This window comes from Thermobia domestica, chromosome 14, assembly GCF_964235325.1.
Source record: "Thermobia domestica chromosome 14, izTheDome1.hap1.1, whole genome shotgun sequence".
Lineage (NCBI taxonomy): Eukaryota > Metazoa > Arthropoda > Insecta > Zygentoma > Lepismatidae > Thermobia > Thermobia domestica.
In genome coordinates, this window is record NC_137467.1 from 141,291,578 (window position 1) to 141,308,929 (window position 17,352).

At 34.7% G+C, this 17,352-nt stretch overlaps 1 protein-coding gene across 1 annotated transcript in view; it reads right to left on the minus strand.

Moving 5' to 3' along the window:
* Window positions 1-17,352, minus strand: part of LOC145670358 (methylcrotonoyl-CoA carboxylase beta chain, mitochondrial-like) — a 63,473-nt gene that overhangs the window by 24,067 nt on the left and 22,054 nt on the right. The window lies entirely within an intron of this gene.

The window sequence follows — 17,352 nt, forward strand, 5'->3', positions numbered from 1 at the left end:
CTTTAGTTTATAACGTAATTTGTGGTTCCCATGACACACAAAATAATCATTAATGCCAAAATGAAAAAAGGAAACGTAAAATTAAACATACATCATCAAAAACTTTATAGATTTCTAAACAATATCTACTAGATAGAAATTTATAAGGTCTGAGTTTCTTTTCTTTAGATTCTCTTCTACACTCTAGAAATCATTGCTAGATGCCACGCACTTCAGAATCTCTATATTTATGTACAGCTAACACAGAACAATGCTACATCCCATAATTTTCAAGCTAAATTCCCTTATGTACTTATTCACATGTTTTTAGTACCTGGTATATTGGTCAGATAGAACAGAACTACCTAGGTACAATAACTGAGAAACAAATCAGCTTAGCATTATATTAGATTTAAGGTAAGTGTAAAGGATCAATTATCTGCAATAGATGGAAGCACATTTCTTCTAGCTTTCTAATGTGACGGAAGGGCATGCTGGATAGGCCGAAGTTGTATAATTACTCATTTCCTGCCCCACTCAAATCATTAAAAACACATTTTTTGTACCGAAACCAACTCTTTATTTAGATTTTATAATTTCTTAGTATAGGTACAGTATCGTAGAAATTATTACAAATAATAATAATAATAATAATAATAATAATAATAATAATAATAATAATAATAATAATAATAATAATAATAATAATAATAATAATAATAATAATAATAATAATAAATATATAACATAAAAATAAAATTTCTTTTAGCCCTCTTCCTCGACGCAATATCTCTCCACTTATGCGAGCAGAAGATATCATGTTAACGGTCCAGTAGATTATTTAAAAAATCCTCGTTTTATTACGCAGTTTCCTTACTTTTTTTTTTAAACAAGACCGGATAGTCGAGTGTATATATGTATATTGTTTCTATCATGTCCAAGGGAGATTTATCTCTTATTGTCAGTCTAAATGTTCTCCTTGAAGCCAGGTCTAGCCCCATTTACCTAACAATTAGTGCAGCCACTAACTCTTATACTATGTATGTAAATTGTAATTCATAAAAATATTCTTCCTTGAGCAAACCTAAATGCAATAGACAAATCTCGAGATGGTATATGTCTTCACTTTAACGGACAAAAAAAACTAGATTCTTGTTATTATTACTGACGTATTTCATTCTTATTACTATGATCATCATTTAATTTATTTATGTTAGGGGCCGCGGTGGCTCAGTGGTAGAGCGTTCACCTCTGGTGTATGGAGTCCCGGCTTCAAACCCTGTTCCCGCCAAGTGAATTTTGTGGTGGACAAACACCGTGTGAGTGGGTTTTCTCGGGTTTCTACCGTTTCATCCCACTTTCTTCATTCCACCATTTCATTCATTTCTCATAATCACCGTCTTCCATTTCATTTTTATTTATGTTAATTTATTTTACGTAGTACTCTCCTGAGACCTCACGTAAAGAGGTCTCTACATACATTAAATATTATTTCTTTACATTCCTGGCAACGCTATCGATACGAATTATGTTTTCCGGTTATCTTGGATGTTTTGTTTCACTTTTGCCACTAGCTAAAGTATCTGTTGTACTCAGATAGATGTATAGTATGTGTAATCAAAGAGGTCTCCGAACAAAACGGAGAAATGTCCCATGAACCTCAAAAGGAAGATATATATTTGAAGTCTTTACAGATGCTGGAATTTAACAATTCCTTTTGTGCTTGTTGCCTGGTTTATTAATTTTAATTCTACATAATTATTTTGTCTACGAATTGCGTATCGTGTAAGTCAAGGTAGAATTTCTAGTAATGTATAATCCTCTCTAGATTGGGCTTTAATTGGTTATCAAAAGTCACGAACCAAGTATAATTTGAAATAAATAATATAGACAAATTTCATTACCGTGTTCACAATTACAATTTTATATGTACATTAGCATCACACAGCAATTTTTTACTGTTTGAGTGATTTGTAAGAATTTTAAATACAACGTACGTACTTACGAAGCAGATTCTAATGTATTCCCTCTCATTTGAAATTTATCTTTGTCACAGTATTTGAAGGAATAGGAATTTTGAGCTCTGAAAATTCTAATTTGTATCTGCAATTGCAAGTACTTACATGATATACCCTCATATTGTGCAGGTTGAGTTAAAAGTTTTTAGATTCTCTTTTATTTTGAAACATGAAGAGAAAATGTGAATGAAATAATTTAATGGAAGGTGGTAGTAGAGAAGTCCGCAACTTATATGGTACATTGCGACTATGGCCGCCATCTTGAATGCAAGTGCGAAATTTCAAATGCATATCAATTAACAACCGCCTAAGATCTAGAATCTAAAGGAGTAGTTATATATTTCATACCTTGTATGATTTGTATGTTATGAATGCTGAAAGTTTGAAAATGACATAATTTCTTATTGTTGCAGGTGATCTAAGATTTCTCTGAAAGAAAGAAGGAAAAAAAAAAAAGAATCATTCTAGTATCCGGAGAACGCGGTTCTAGAAACATTGCAGAGATCCAGTATCACATAACACAGTTGTGTATGTGATGTCAAATAGCAAAGCGGAAGATAGGGCATAGTGGGTAACCAAAGATGCCATCAATGAGGAGACGATAATGACGTTTCTAGCGTCGTTTGTGAATGTCCAAACACAGTACTTGCCGTCTCTCACTGGAAAGTGGTATCAGCCAGTTTTTCATTGTCCGGATATTTCATACCAATCGCTAGCATCCTTATAAGCTTCATATGCAACATAAACTAAATAAGGATGACCAAGATTGACAGGTAGAGTTCTGCACTTAGGCCACTAACCAATACGAACTGGATCATTCGTTTAAACGTGGCATACTCTTCAGCGATGAGGTCCATTTCTGTTTAAATGGGAAGATCAATCGATATAATTGTCGATATTGGGTAGCAATTATCTGAACTGGGTTGACCCGCATAGGAAACAGTCCTTCAAATGGTATGGTGTGGCGCATGGGACACCCACATCATTTGTCTATTTTTCATGGACGCTACTCTAAGGACACCACAGTACCTCACGCTCCTGCAGGAATATGCTTCCTTTCCTTCCGAACGCAGACGAGATTTTCCTTCTTATTTTCGAACATGATGGGGCTCCTCCCAATTATAGGGTTGGTGCGTCAATGGTTCGATGCATAACTCCCCGAGAAATGGACCTGTCACCGTAACGTGGAATGGCCAATCACCTGACCTTACGCTCTTTGATTTCTTCTATAGGGCCATCTGAAGCGATCTTTATAGTAGAAAACCCCGCTATATAAAGTACCTACAGAAGTGCAATTCAGTTTCCGGGTACCCATTTTTCACTGGACATTCTCATGCGTATGCAGTCGGAGTGTCTAATGATGTGATTGCATGTTATCCTTTGATCAAATATCAGTCAGAAGACAAAAACTGACAATACAGATGTTTTAATGTCTTTTCGACTTATTGGTTGTGAACAGCTGGCTTTTATGCAGACAGGTTGTAAAACCCATACAGTCCCAATAAAGTAGATAATGAAGCTTCTCAATTTCAAAATTAATGTCGCAAAAACACTAATTCACATAGGTGATGATTCTTTCGAAAGTGATGAGTAATAGGGAGAAAAAAATATTATCCAAGATGCCGATGTGAGAAGTATAATCAACTTCCTAGAATTTATTGTATAGAGTGTAACACTGTCTTATTCCTGGAGCCCACAAGAAATTGTTTCTTGAATTTTCACGAAAACAGTAATATAAAAATTAAGTACTATTATTGAAATTGAAAGTAAGTACTGGTGAAATAACAAAACTATGTTTTTGTAATATCTGAAAAGTATTGACTGCGTTTTGTTAGAGAGAAATATAAAATACAGTGCTAAGGAAAGAGAACTTCCTTCATTAAAATCTTCATATTAAATGTCCTGTTAAAGGCACATACTTATGTATTTTTCGTGTAAGGCCCAGAGAAGAGAACTCTACATTAAATCATACCCAGTGGGCTGAAAATTTTTAATTCTTTCTGTGCTTTTAGGTCATTTCGTGAGTGTAATCTTTAAATATCATAGAACAAATAGTTTTAAAGAAACTTAGACCTCAGGAGGTTCTATCAGAAATTTGCCATTGGTCGTATCATGAATTTTGTCAGAATTAAAAAATGATTGAGTTCATTCGTAAAATTTATCTCTTTATGTTATTTATCTTTTTATTTATGCCCAAATTGTCTCTTGCGGTGTATCTAAGTGGTCTACCTGAGATTAACAATGGGTGGGAAAGAAACCAACACATCAAGAATACAGTATTTGTTCAACGTTATGTTCAGTGATATGTTGGAAGCTTTTGGTGCTATATGGAATCATATAAAAAATATTCACTTAAGATGGAAATTACAAGTTGAAGCTTTATTTTATTATTATTATTATTATTATTATTATTATTATTATTATTATTATTATTATTATTATTATTTAAATTAAAGGAATCCATAATCACTTCACTTGCATATAGTTCAGGGACTCTTGTATTCCATCTGTATAGTTTCTATTAGTAGCACCGATTTCTGTATGACTTTTGGAGGGCCCATTCTGGTTTGTCAGCTATCACACCTAACAAGATATTAATGTGGGGCCCAAGCTAAGTTCAGGGTGTAGGCCTTGTCCCTTCGGTCCACCAGGATCGGCACCCATGGTTTCAATCATCTGTAACGTACAGAAAACTTTATAATGTGAAGTGAAATATTTAGTTAAGTGTATTTTGTTTTCAATCTATACTGACGAAGATGCTACAGCTTTATTGAAACAGTTTGTTGCTGTCTGCAATATTATAGGATCCTTATAGTTTTTATTTATGTATTTATTTTCTTTAATTCTATCCTTGAATTATCTTCAAATACAGCCCTCCCTGTTGATCTAATAGCTAGCGTGTGTATCTTTGGTATACATCGTCTCGGTTTGATTCACGGTGAAAGATCATTTAAAAATTTGAATATATTACAGTGGTTCGGATTCCACTTTACCTTTGGTTTAATAGCCGCAGTATGGAAGAAGAACGCTAACTCCACAAAACAAAGATTCTGCAAATATTACCAGGTCCATTTTATCACTCAACTTGCTACAGGAACTCTATACAAATGATAAATGCAGATGAAACGGTAACAAACAATCACCGATCTACAAAAAGTAAAATTAGTCTCATGCTGTACGGCTTTCGTTACAAATATATTTGATAATTTCAATCTACACTACAATAAATCTAAAAATTTCAAAGACTATTAAATTTTATATCAATGGGTGAAATATATTAAAACTGTGTTACAATTTCGGCATTATATAACAACGCTTTCATCAGGCATATTTTCACTTACATAATGTACTTAATGAACGTGTTGATATAATGCCGAAACTAACATAGTTTATAACTATTCCTTCAATTGCAGTTTTATTGGAATAAGAATTAACATAAAGCCATGAATTTTCAATGAATAAATATATTAATCCAGAGAGTAAGTTCCGAAAGTGCTCCAAGATGGCACGAGTGGTCACAGCGGGAATTACTTGTACAGAATGGAGGCGAAACACGTAGCTATAATCTGGCGAGAGCGCAATTACATGGAGTATGTGGTGAAAAAATTATGGTACAGTAAACATGATTGCACATATAATCTCCAGCCGAGTGCCAGGTACGCGATAATGAGGTATCTCCACGCTAAGAAGCTATTGCATTAGAGATTCAACAGCAGTTGTGTGAACTGAATGGAGTGTATGTCATCAGTGAAGGTGTGATCTGAAGATGGTGCTGACAATTTACAGCACGCATTACCAATGCTCGACCAACACCGTAGTGGCCGACCGTCCATGGTGCGCCCAAATTAGTAGAAAGTGTGCAGTAAGCAGTGGCGCTATTCTAACTTTTTAACAGCCGATTCTGTATATATATCTATATCTATATCTATATCTATCTATCTATATATATAGTATGAGTCATGACAAGCAATCGATTGAGAAGTCGATGAAAAGACCATTCTATTTGGTACACACTGCTTCGAAGGCGTATGTCTCTGGAATTAATGAAGATATCGGTCATTCAAAACAGGTAGGTAACATACGTAATAGACATTAGATACGTATCACATTCGTTACACTCACAGATCCCAGTACCCCAGACAAAATCCCAGTATCATATTCAAATTTCTATCTGCTCATTGAACTGAAACAATTCAACGTTGTTCGTTTTCACAACAATGCAAGCGAACGGGAAAAGTATAGAGGTGTTTTTACAAATTTGTTTGATTCCCTTCTTTCTCTTTTGGCTAGCTGATGTATATGTGTTTACGGTATGTCTGGGTATAACAAACGGTTCTGCGAACTTGGAATATTTTAACAACCAGTTCTAGCGAATTGCCTGAATAGCATCAATGGTAGTAAACTATTCTGGAAACTAGTGATTCACAATATCCGAACTCTCATGTCAGTTTCCACAGACCTTCCTTTTGCTGCATGATTTTATCACCTAGCGACTGAACTTTCATAAGCTGTGTGTACGATGGGTTTCAAACCAAAAGAAAAAGCGCCTAACATTTACTTTGACCTTTCTCTTGCGTAAGAAGGTGACCATTCCTCGACCGGATTGTCACCGGGAGCGAAAGATGGATGTTCTACGTGACCTTCCTTATAGCTTCCTCCTGCCCAGTGACTTCTATTTAGAAACATATTAATTGTATTTTGTGCGTATTCTCCTAATAAAATTTAAATTACTATTACTATCAGTTTCAAATCGGTAAATTGCTCGCAGTTTAACAGCGCAGATAGCGGCATCTACTAACGTGACTTTATCATTAGGATTAGAGTGCCTCAAAAACTAAGACTTTGCCGTTTATTATCAGGATATATATATATATATATATATATAGATAGATAGATAGATAGATAGATAGATAGATATAGATATTGTAAAGAATACATACGTATATTTACAATGCGCATTCGTGCTTACTTGGACACGCTCGGTAAGGCTTCTACGCTCGCGCCAAGTGGACAAACATCATGTGTGGGCTTTTTCGGGGTTTTCCCGTTTTTATCCACTTTCTTCATTTCACCGTTTCATTTATCATCATCACTGTTCCACTTAACCTCGTGGGACATTACACTAAAAAAATAAAGAAAGAAAAAATTCACAACCTTTTCATTTATTTATTTAAAGGAAAATTACAGACTTTCACATAGAAAGTTTCTGTTCCTAATTATTTTACCCCAAATCTATTAAATTCATGGTTGGTATGCCATAGTTTTCAGAATGAATCAGACTTTCGGTACCACATATATGACTTAGGAATGCATAACTGGTACCTCCAAAAATTATATATATATATATATATATATATATATATATATATATATATATATATATATATATATATATAAGAGGCTAATTTTTTTCAGTGTCATTGGCGTATGAAGACAAGAAATTCTTCGAAATAATATTCCGCCATTCTGATTTTTTTAAAATTCACTTAGAAAATTCTTGTTTGTATTCTAATGAGCTTAGGTTCATTTTTGCTATATAATTGTCTTCAGAGTGAAGCAGGCTTACGAATGATACCGTACGCATGTGCTACAATCCTTAAGTTCGAATAGATTTCTCCTAATTTTCCTGAAAATGTTATATCTTTCAATTTGGGCGCCTCTATTAGGGCCCCAGGGTAAGGTATCTGTACAAAAGGCATCTGAAAAATACTACATATGCTAGAATATGTTTTTGCCCAGATTCATTGACGTACGGCTAATAAGTATGAAGGTAGATTTTTTAATAATACTCCACCATTTTGGAAAATAAATAAATAAATAAATAAATAAAAATAATAATAATAATAATAATAATAATAATAATAATAATAATAATAATAATAATAATAACTTCATGTAATATGTGATGCAGGTAGAAAAGCTACACCATTCCATCTAGCCATGACAGAGTTCACCACACAATATGAATCAGATGAACAAAAGCATGGCAAATAGAAAGCAAAAGAACTATATGGAAGCTTTAACAATCATTTAGAGGACACTAACACAGATAAACAACAATTATCTGCCTGGCTCAAGAAAACTGGACTCTCTTCTGAAACAGTACGATTTATGATGGCTATTCAGGACTGAATGCTACCAACTCAAAACTATTATAAATACATATTGAAGCATGAAATACCGGGTGAAAAATACAGAAAATGCGGAGACACATCACAGGCTCATGCCATATAATGGCTCCCATACAGTATCTAAAAAGACCAACGATACTGCCAAAAACATTCACCAGTTTTTGGCATATAACATGGAATTAATCACCGCTACTAAGCCATACAGTACTACGAATAACAGCCAAATTCAGTACTTAAAAACGATAAATGCTAACTTTACCGGGATCGAGAAATCAGAACGGATGTAACGGTACCTGCAAACAGACACGACAACACTATTATCAATAAAATGGACCAAGAAGTAACCAACAGATGTACAAGTACCACAAATACGTACAACATAGCATGAAAATAAGCAAAATTAAAGACCTGGCTGAAGAAATCAACAAGTTACGGAAATGTTAGAAAATTACAGTAAGACCAATGATTATCTCAATTACAGCAATTGTCCCTAAAATACTGTAACACAACTAGAACAGATAACTCAAAACATTTCCTAACAAACCTACAAAAATCAGTAATACTAGACACCTGTCATATGATAAGGAAGTTCTTTGGAGAAGAACTCTTCAAATAAACTGCATCTGCGAGAAACGGCCGTCAGATTATTAAGCTGAAACCGGTTTAAACCGAGATACAACGCGGAATAACTCATTTGTCCACGAAAAGGAGGTAGTTTACTTTTAGGATGAGTTACTTCGGGTAATTTTCTCAAAAACGTCTCACTCGATTTCGTTCATATTTCGTGGGTCCGCATAGTGTAGTCGCTAACGCTCTTGCCTTTAGTGCGAGCGGTCCCGGGTTCGATTGTCACTGAGGACACTCGGTCGAAAAATGTAAAAGCTTTTACATGCCAGTAATCCTGAGTGAGCCATTCCTGATTCAAAACCAAGCAAATATTAGGATGAAGCCTCCCATAATGGTCCGAGGTCGCTTCTTTCCTTCCTCATTATTTTCTTCCTCCCGATGCCGATAGTCGAATTTTCCTAACCTAACCTTGTTCATATGTCATAAAAAATATTCCATTAATAACCTATTTATGTTAAGTTAATTACTTGTTATGAAAATATTCACAAGAGAGAGATTACTTTCGGTTATGCGTTTTCTTTGGACGGTTTCCCCACCCCCCGACCCCCCCCCCCAAAAAACGCCTTATAATTTTGTTAGTATTTCACAAATAAATGTTTCAGTAATATAGTGAGAAAGTTTCGTGTGATCGCTCGTACCTTTTATAATTATTTGTATAGTGATGCCCTGGAGAACGAACTAAATCCATTATAGAACCATGTTCGAGTTCCAAGAGAAGTTTCTCCCTTTAAAATAATAGAATCTTGGTTAATCTCTTTCTGGGTTCCACGAACTCGAATGATCTTAACCGTAAATACGCTGTTTTAAGGTAAATATTAACAAATAATAATATTTGAATAAAAATGAATTTCTTAAAGCTCATGACGAATATTCTAAGTTGTCATTATATTTTTAACAAAACAGATACAAAGGCTACGAGACGCACAAAGGCCTTTCGCTCAAGCTTCCAACAACAAACTGAACGACGAAGCTTAGGGCAGTGTTTCTCAAAGTGTGGGTCGCGTGTTAGTTTTTGGTGGGTCACGTGTTTTTCCTTTCAATTATGAAAATTTTATTTTGATGGAGAAACATGTTGTAAAGTACTATTCATAAAATGAAAATTGGAAGCATTTGTTAATGAGTTGTAGAGTAAGTGGTTACTCAAAGCCCTGCCCTATTGTATAGTCAGTAGAGATGCTGGGTTAGGATGGAAAGAAAGTGTGTGAGTCAAAATCTGTCACAGGGAAGGGCATTGCGTCGGAAGTAATGTTAGCTCTTTCCATGGAAACACTTTAACCATCTATGCGCATGCGTATAATTTCATATAGATAAAGTTATTGAAAAAGAAATTTACGTTACACTTGCTCTATCATCACCGAGTGATATTCTAATACCAACATGGCTATTATGTTGAAAAATTTACATTACAAGACGATAAAATAAACCAACTAAATTTTGCTTTATTAAAATAAGAATCGAGCTTAACTTTGTAACATTCGTGGTCGCTCGGGGTGTTTACAACATTCCAAAATAAATTTCAGGTTAATCTTTCATACGGACTGTTATTGAACTACCTGGAATAAATACAGCTCCTCCTTGTACCTCCTGATAGCAAATTTGGAAATTTAATGTTTGTAAAAACAAAACATCTTTAATTTTTAAAATGAGTAATTCAGTGTTCTTTAATTTCCTGGAGAAGTCTTGTGGAAGAATAACATTGAAAACAACAATTATGACTGTTTCTAAACATTTCAAACATTCGTAATCGAAAAAGAAGTGAATCCAGACGACTCCGTAATTTCTGGAATACCCGCACATTTGGAGGTATTGAAAGAAAATTTTGAATCTTACTTTCTTGAAGATAAGGAAAAATGTAAGCAACAGAAGTGGATTGCAAACCCATTTGTCAGTGGCATTTTAACTTGAATATCAGTCAAGGCTAATAAACTAATCGTCCTATCACAAGATAGCTCACTTCATACGAATTTCAACCCCAAGAAATTGGCACTGTTTTGGCTGTCTGTTCAGCAAACCTATCCACAACTTTCTACTGAAGCTTTGAAAGTGCTACTCCAATTTAGTTCTTCCTATTTATTTGAAGCTGGGTCTTCAGCAATCGTGGAGATAAAGACTAAATACAGAAACCAACTGTAAGTGTCCAATTCCTTGCGGCTGAAAGTAACTCGTATCAGCGTGGATATCAATGCAATTATTAATATCGAAAACAAGTACATGCATCGTATGCGTCTCATGATGAACAGCAGTACAAATATTTTGCTATACCATAACTTTTTGTATATCATATATATTTTTTTCCTATTTTTTAGTCTAGGAAATAATAAGCTACAGATATGATTTATTAAATTTAATTGCTTTGAAACACACTAACATTACGTAGAATGTGAATGTGTATTTGAATAAAAGTACGTGGACCACAGAATACTTTTTTATTATTTAATGTGGGTCGCAGTAACAACAAGTTTGAGAACCACTGGCTTAGGGGAAATGTATGCCAAAACATACGAAATGTTGTGTTTGGGTGTTCGGATTTCAAAGAAGCGTTCACCTTCCAGGCAAAATCTGTTCGAGATTTCCGACCGTATTCCACGTTCTAAGGTTTTAGGATTCTGGAGAAAATACCGTACTTGCATTAGCATTTTTTTTTTTTTTTTTTTATAAAATTTGAGATAAAATATTATAATCGGAAATTATGTTAATGAATTACTAAAGAAAATGGCTTTACAATACAGACAAAACCTATACTTGATATTATCAATCAATTTAAACTGAAAACTAGACAATAGAAAGGAATTTTTTAATGTTCAAAATTTTTAATATTCTTTAAGATCATCATTGTTGCTTTATAATTTATTTTCTTAAAACATCAACAATCAAACAGTTGCTAGGAATTGTTTCTCTTATTCGTGTGGCAAAACTCAGTGAGTGAGTTACGCTATTTATATACTGTATATATTAGTGGTGTTGAGGCTAAAAACGTTACTAGGAATGATCGAAGAACTATGCGTACAAGAACTAGCATGAATGTTTCTGAATATGCTAGTTTGTAACTTGACTGTTAAGATTATTTAGGGGCAACAGAGGGAAGGGGAACAGCGCCCTGGAACAAAACCCTCTACAAAGGAAGCTTTGACAGTTGTTTACCTTAATGGTATCTTCCTCGTGTTCCCTTCCCCTTTATGGTTGTAAATTGCAGACCATGGGCGTAGAGGCCCCTTTATACAATCAAATGGCATCTTCTCAGGCCCGGCAAATTCCCGAAAGATGCCTGGATAGTTAACACATGCAAGAAATTCCAACTATGAATCTGATCCTTGAACTAAACAGTTATCTTCCCATATTTGTCTTCCCATTTTTAAATTAAGATTTCCTTAAAAACGGTTCTAACAATTTGTTTAATATATTTAGTGTATTACTATTTCAGTAACAACCTTATACCAGTAGCGGCTCGTAGTCTGTACAAGCACCAGTTGCAATGTTGCAATATCAAAGGTATGTGGGTACGCGCAAGTGTTCCCCTCCCCCAGCATTCTTGAGCCTTATCCAAGAAATATTCAGGAAATATGAAGAGGAAAGTCTTTTAAGATCTATTTGTATATTATTGATTAAATTATTTCTCTAATATTAATTTAATATATAAGCTATTTCCTTTTTTTCAAACAACCACTATCAATGTACGTTTATACACTATTTATATACAAAACCTCTACATTCATGTTATTGAACACGAGATAAATCGAATATATAGTATGTGCTGTAAGCCATGAATGATGGCGTTAATCCGACAAGAAGAAAAAAAAAGCAAGAAAATTGCATGCACGCAGTTAAACAAAATTATTAAATTATATAAACTATGCATTATTTTAGAATGGAAGGTCTTTCTTCGATCTTTCGGGCTTCAAATTTTTCTATGACTTTATTGAAATCTGAAATGCTGCTCGCCAAGTTTCTCTGAATAGAAAGCATCGCTACCGCAAATATTTTCTTTAGTGTTTCTGGTCCAGAAACACCTCTCTCCTCCGACAATATGCATTTTGTTAGCATTTCTTTGTATAAATATACGAAAAAAAAGTCCATTTTCAGGAACCACGTTTTTTTTTTTTTTTTTTTTGTCTGTAAAGAAGCATGAAATCTAAGATGTTTTCCTTTGAAAATGAAAAAAAAAAAAGTTTAACATTCCAGCAAATTAGGCTAAAGAAGACAAATGAGTATTGGAAGTGAATGATTTGATATTAATTTATGCTCTCCGCCGGAAATCGAACACGGAATCATGTGCACGAAAGACACAGAGCTAGGAATTAGACCAGTAGTAAGACATTTTCTTCTTGGAGACTCGATTGACCCCCCCCCCAGAATAGGATTTTTTAAAAATAAATCTTATCCCAAGAATTTTCACCTTTGTATTATAAATGTTAAATAAAATCTATTGACTTCGAACGACCGCCCCCAAACTTTCAGCCTGGATCCGTCCCTGCTACCACCAGACTTATATTTGTTCTTTGTGAGTTTATGTTTTGTGAATAACTTCTTTCTTCTACGCGTCTGTATCTTCCTCACCCTATCAATTGAATCAAGCGCTGCTAAGCGGAGGAATTCATAACTATTACAGAAGCTGACCAGTTGCGGAAGAAAATGCAACCGTAAGGGACCAATACGGGAAGATAGGAGCGTTGCAAGTATAAATCCACTTCCCCATGTTAAGAGATAGGAGCTCGCTGCCATATGCTCAATGTTACTGCTTCCAGTGGCAACGTAAATCTCTATCTTTCTTTCCGTTTTTTAATTGAATTTTTTCAGAAATGCATGAAATACTGTTTTGCGCTCAAGAGCAAAGGTTTATTTTTTATTGATACACTACTTTAACACTTAAAAATATTTTTAGTATTAAAAAATATCCGGTTGCACAACCATGCAACATATATTACCAGCCGCCACTGCCTTATACTGTGATATAAGTGATTTTCTCTGGAAAAATCAACGAGGGGTAGTTTATTCTTATGGACTATTTTCTCAATAACGACTCAGGTGATGTTAATATTTAATGCATAAATATTTAATTAATAACCTGACGATATGGCATAATTCATTTGTCTTTAAAAAACGAAGTCTGCGATGGGTAGTTTATTCTTGGATATTTTTCCGGACGATTCTTTTTTCAAAATTAACTCAGGTGATTTTGTTATAAAACTTTATCTCCCTGAAGAGACAAGAGGGAGGTTAATAACGTTTATTCAAGACTACTTTGTCCAGTGAGTTTTATATAATGTGTATGTATGTGTTAAAGTAAGGAGGTCTGAAAGGAAGGTGGATAGGGTGTTGCATCAGCTGAGGAAGGACTGGAGGCAAAGATTGTTAGTCAGCCCAGAACACATGGATCACTCGACAATTCATACAGTGCACACACAAATTGAAAATTTTCAGTTTATTGTGACTAGTTAGGGTTTTTCTTTTAATTAACTATTTTTATATTAACATTTGAAGAGTAATTCCAGGAGATCCATGAAGTTCTCCTCATTAAACGAAATCTTTCAGTTTAACGTCCCACGATTATGACCTTTAGACTAAGGAACATTATGATTAAAGTAAGTGAACGATGACGGAATAATTGATAGAATGAGAATGTGGGAGGAAACGGGAGTTCCCCGAGAAAACCCACGGACACAAACTTACTTGGACGGGAATCGAACCAGGGACCCCACGCACCAAAGGTAAGCGCTCTACCACTAAGCCACTGTGCTCCTCCTCACAAAATAAAGTTAATGAAATACTAGTGAATTTAATGTTTTATTATTATTATTATTATTATTATTATTATTATTCTGGAAGTGGAGTTAGTAAACCAGTCACTGTTACTGTAAGTGAATAGGGGATGTTAAATCGGATGACGGTTTTGTAGAGTATGTTGATAACTGCAGGAGACATATGGCGGTTCTTTAGATGTTTGACATGATGCATAATATTAAGGGATTTTCTCTTGAGATATTGTGTATGTGATTTGAGACTTCGTCTATGTCGAAGGTAGTCCAAGGTATTTTGCTTTGGGTAATGGGTTGATATATGTGACCGAAACATGGAGAGTAAGAAAGCGAACTCAACGTACCTTAATCTTTATGAAAAGAAGACAAAAGTTATGTTTTATTTGCATTAATACCAAGTTGCCATTTCTTGCACCGCTTCATTAATGTTTTAGTCTGTACTTCCAGGTGCAGAAGGATGGTTTGAATCCTGTGGGATGAAGTCCAATAAGCTGTTATCACCAGCGTAAATTTCAAGATGGATGGTATTTGGATTTAGTACTGGTGTATCGATAACGTAAAGAATGCAAGCGGTGGAAGAATGAAGTGGAGGAAGCGTAGATCCTTATGGTACATCTCTTCCAATAAATACGGGTAGGGATATTTTTCCATCGCAGTCAGGCGATTTTGTTCATATTTACTTCATAAATATTTCATTAATAATACTATAATATTGTTTCAATCACTTATATGAAAATATCGTAGTTTACTCTTTGAGTGTGAGTTTATTTATTTATTAATTTGAGTTTATGCAAATGCAACTCACGCGATTTTCTTTAAGTATTTTATAAACAAATATTTTATTTATTACTCTATCATATGACACAACTCATTCTTACGAAAATAAAATCCAAAGGGTAATATACTTTTGGGGCTGTTTTCCTGCGGCAAAGTTCTACGAAAAACCTTCTTTGTTCGTACTTCAAAAGGAAATGTTTTATGAGTAACTGCAGCGTAATATGATTTAGTTTTAAGAAACTGGAGCAAGAAAGTTTAGTGCAGTCTCCCATCTTTTATTTTGTTGAATTTTTGGAATGAGATTTTGCAGAATTTTCACACAGTAAGCCAAGTTCTACAAAATAAGGATGTGAACTTAAAAGCATGTGCGGACTTGTATGCATTATTAGCTAAGCATTCTCTTTGCGATATGAATTTGAAAGACCGAAGTAGATGCAAAGGAAATGCTACCAGATACTGATTATAAGGCAGCTACAATTCGTGACAGTGTCAAAAAGAAGGTAGCAAATGATGGAGATGCATCAGAAGTCTGAATGCCACAGATAAATTCTGTATCGTCACCTTTTACACATCATCATCATCATAGGTATTCTGCAATTATTGGCAAGTCACTGCAACTAAGAAGCTTCCATGCTCTACGGTCTTCCACTAACCTCTTCGTCTTCACGTATGGTTTTTCTGTTCTGACCGTCTCCTTCGTCTTCTCCCTTTCTTACCACCATACCCTCTAACACGTCTCATATTCTGAATGTTTCTCTCAGCTCTTTATTCAAGGGCCCACAAAATAGTATTTTCTTCCTCCTAAAGGCTTCTTTCGTCATTCCTATCCTTGCTTTTATTTGCCATTCACACTTCCTATCATCACTTATACTACTATCCAGTTATCCAAAACTAGTCACCTGTTCTATTTTCTCTCCTCCTACTTCTATATTTGACACCAACCGCTTTGTTCCAATCACCATGGCTTGTATCTTTCTAACATTTATTTTCATCCCATATTCTTCACAGCCCTTCAAGTTTTTAACATCTTATTGGTTTTCTTTTCAGATTCCGCAACAAGCGCTGTATCATCTGCAAACCGTATACACCTAATCATTCTCTCTTCTAGATATATATTCAATATTGTTCGTGAGAGACAGCAACCCTTTGAACTCTCCTTCCAATTGCACTCTCCTCTGTCATTTTCTCCTCTATTCTAATACTTACTTGTTGGTTCATATGTAAGTTTCTTATTAGTCTTCGATCTTTCCATTCCAACCCATCTTCTTTAGGACTTCCAACAACAATTTCCAATTCACTCGGTCAAAAGCCTTTTCTAAATTAATAAGTATTACATACACCTCTTTCTCTTTTTCTATACACGTTTCACAGATTACCCTTGATAATCCAACTGCATCTCTTGTGCACTAACCTCTCCTGAACACGAAATGTTCCTCCTCAACTTTGTCGTTTGTTCTTCCATACAACCTTCTGTTCAGAATTCGAAGCAAAATTTTTACTGCACGAGATATAATGTTAATAGTTCTATAGTCCTCACATCTTTTTGGGTTCGATTTCTTAGCCATCAGTATCATGATCGTCTTTAGGATGCCTTTTGGATCTTTTACACAATTGTTGACAAACTTTAAACTGAGATCAAAAGAAGAGGAGCGAGACACAGAGAAATAGCAGAAAGGTTTTATTTTCTAACTATGTGCTACATAATGTTACTTTATCATCTATTAACACTGAAACGTATTCCCAGTGCTTATGCATAGGACTTGAACAGTAATTTCTCAGCTCAGTATTTTCAATTATATGGACGGGTTAAGGGTGGTGTAAACTTTTTTTTTTTCTTACAAGAAAGACCGTGTGCACCAATGAAGTTCAATTACTGAATAACGTTCAACGGTAAGCTTTGATCAAGCGGTGGATGAACTAGGTTTAACCTTGAACGGCCATTTTCGGGGTTTAAAATCGTTAATGTTGGTTAGTCTCCAGGATCGACCCAAATGTATTCAACTTACTAAGGAAGGTCGTGGGGTGTAACTCTGACTTTATATCGATACTATGCTCATTCAACTCCTT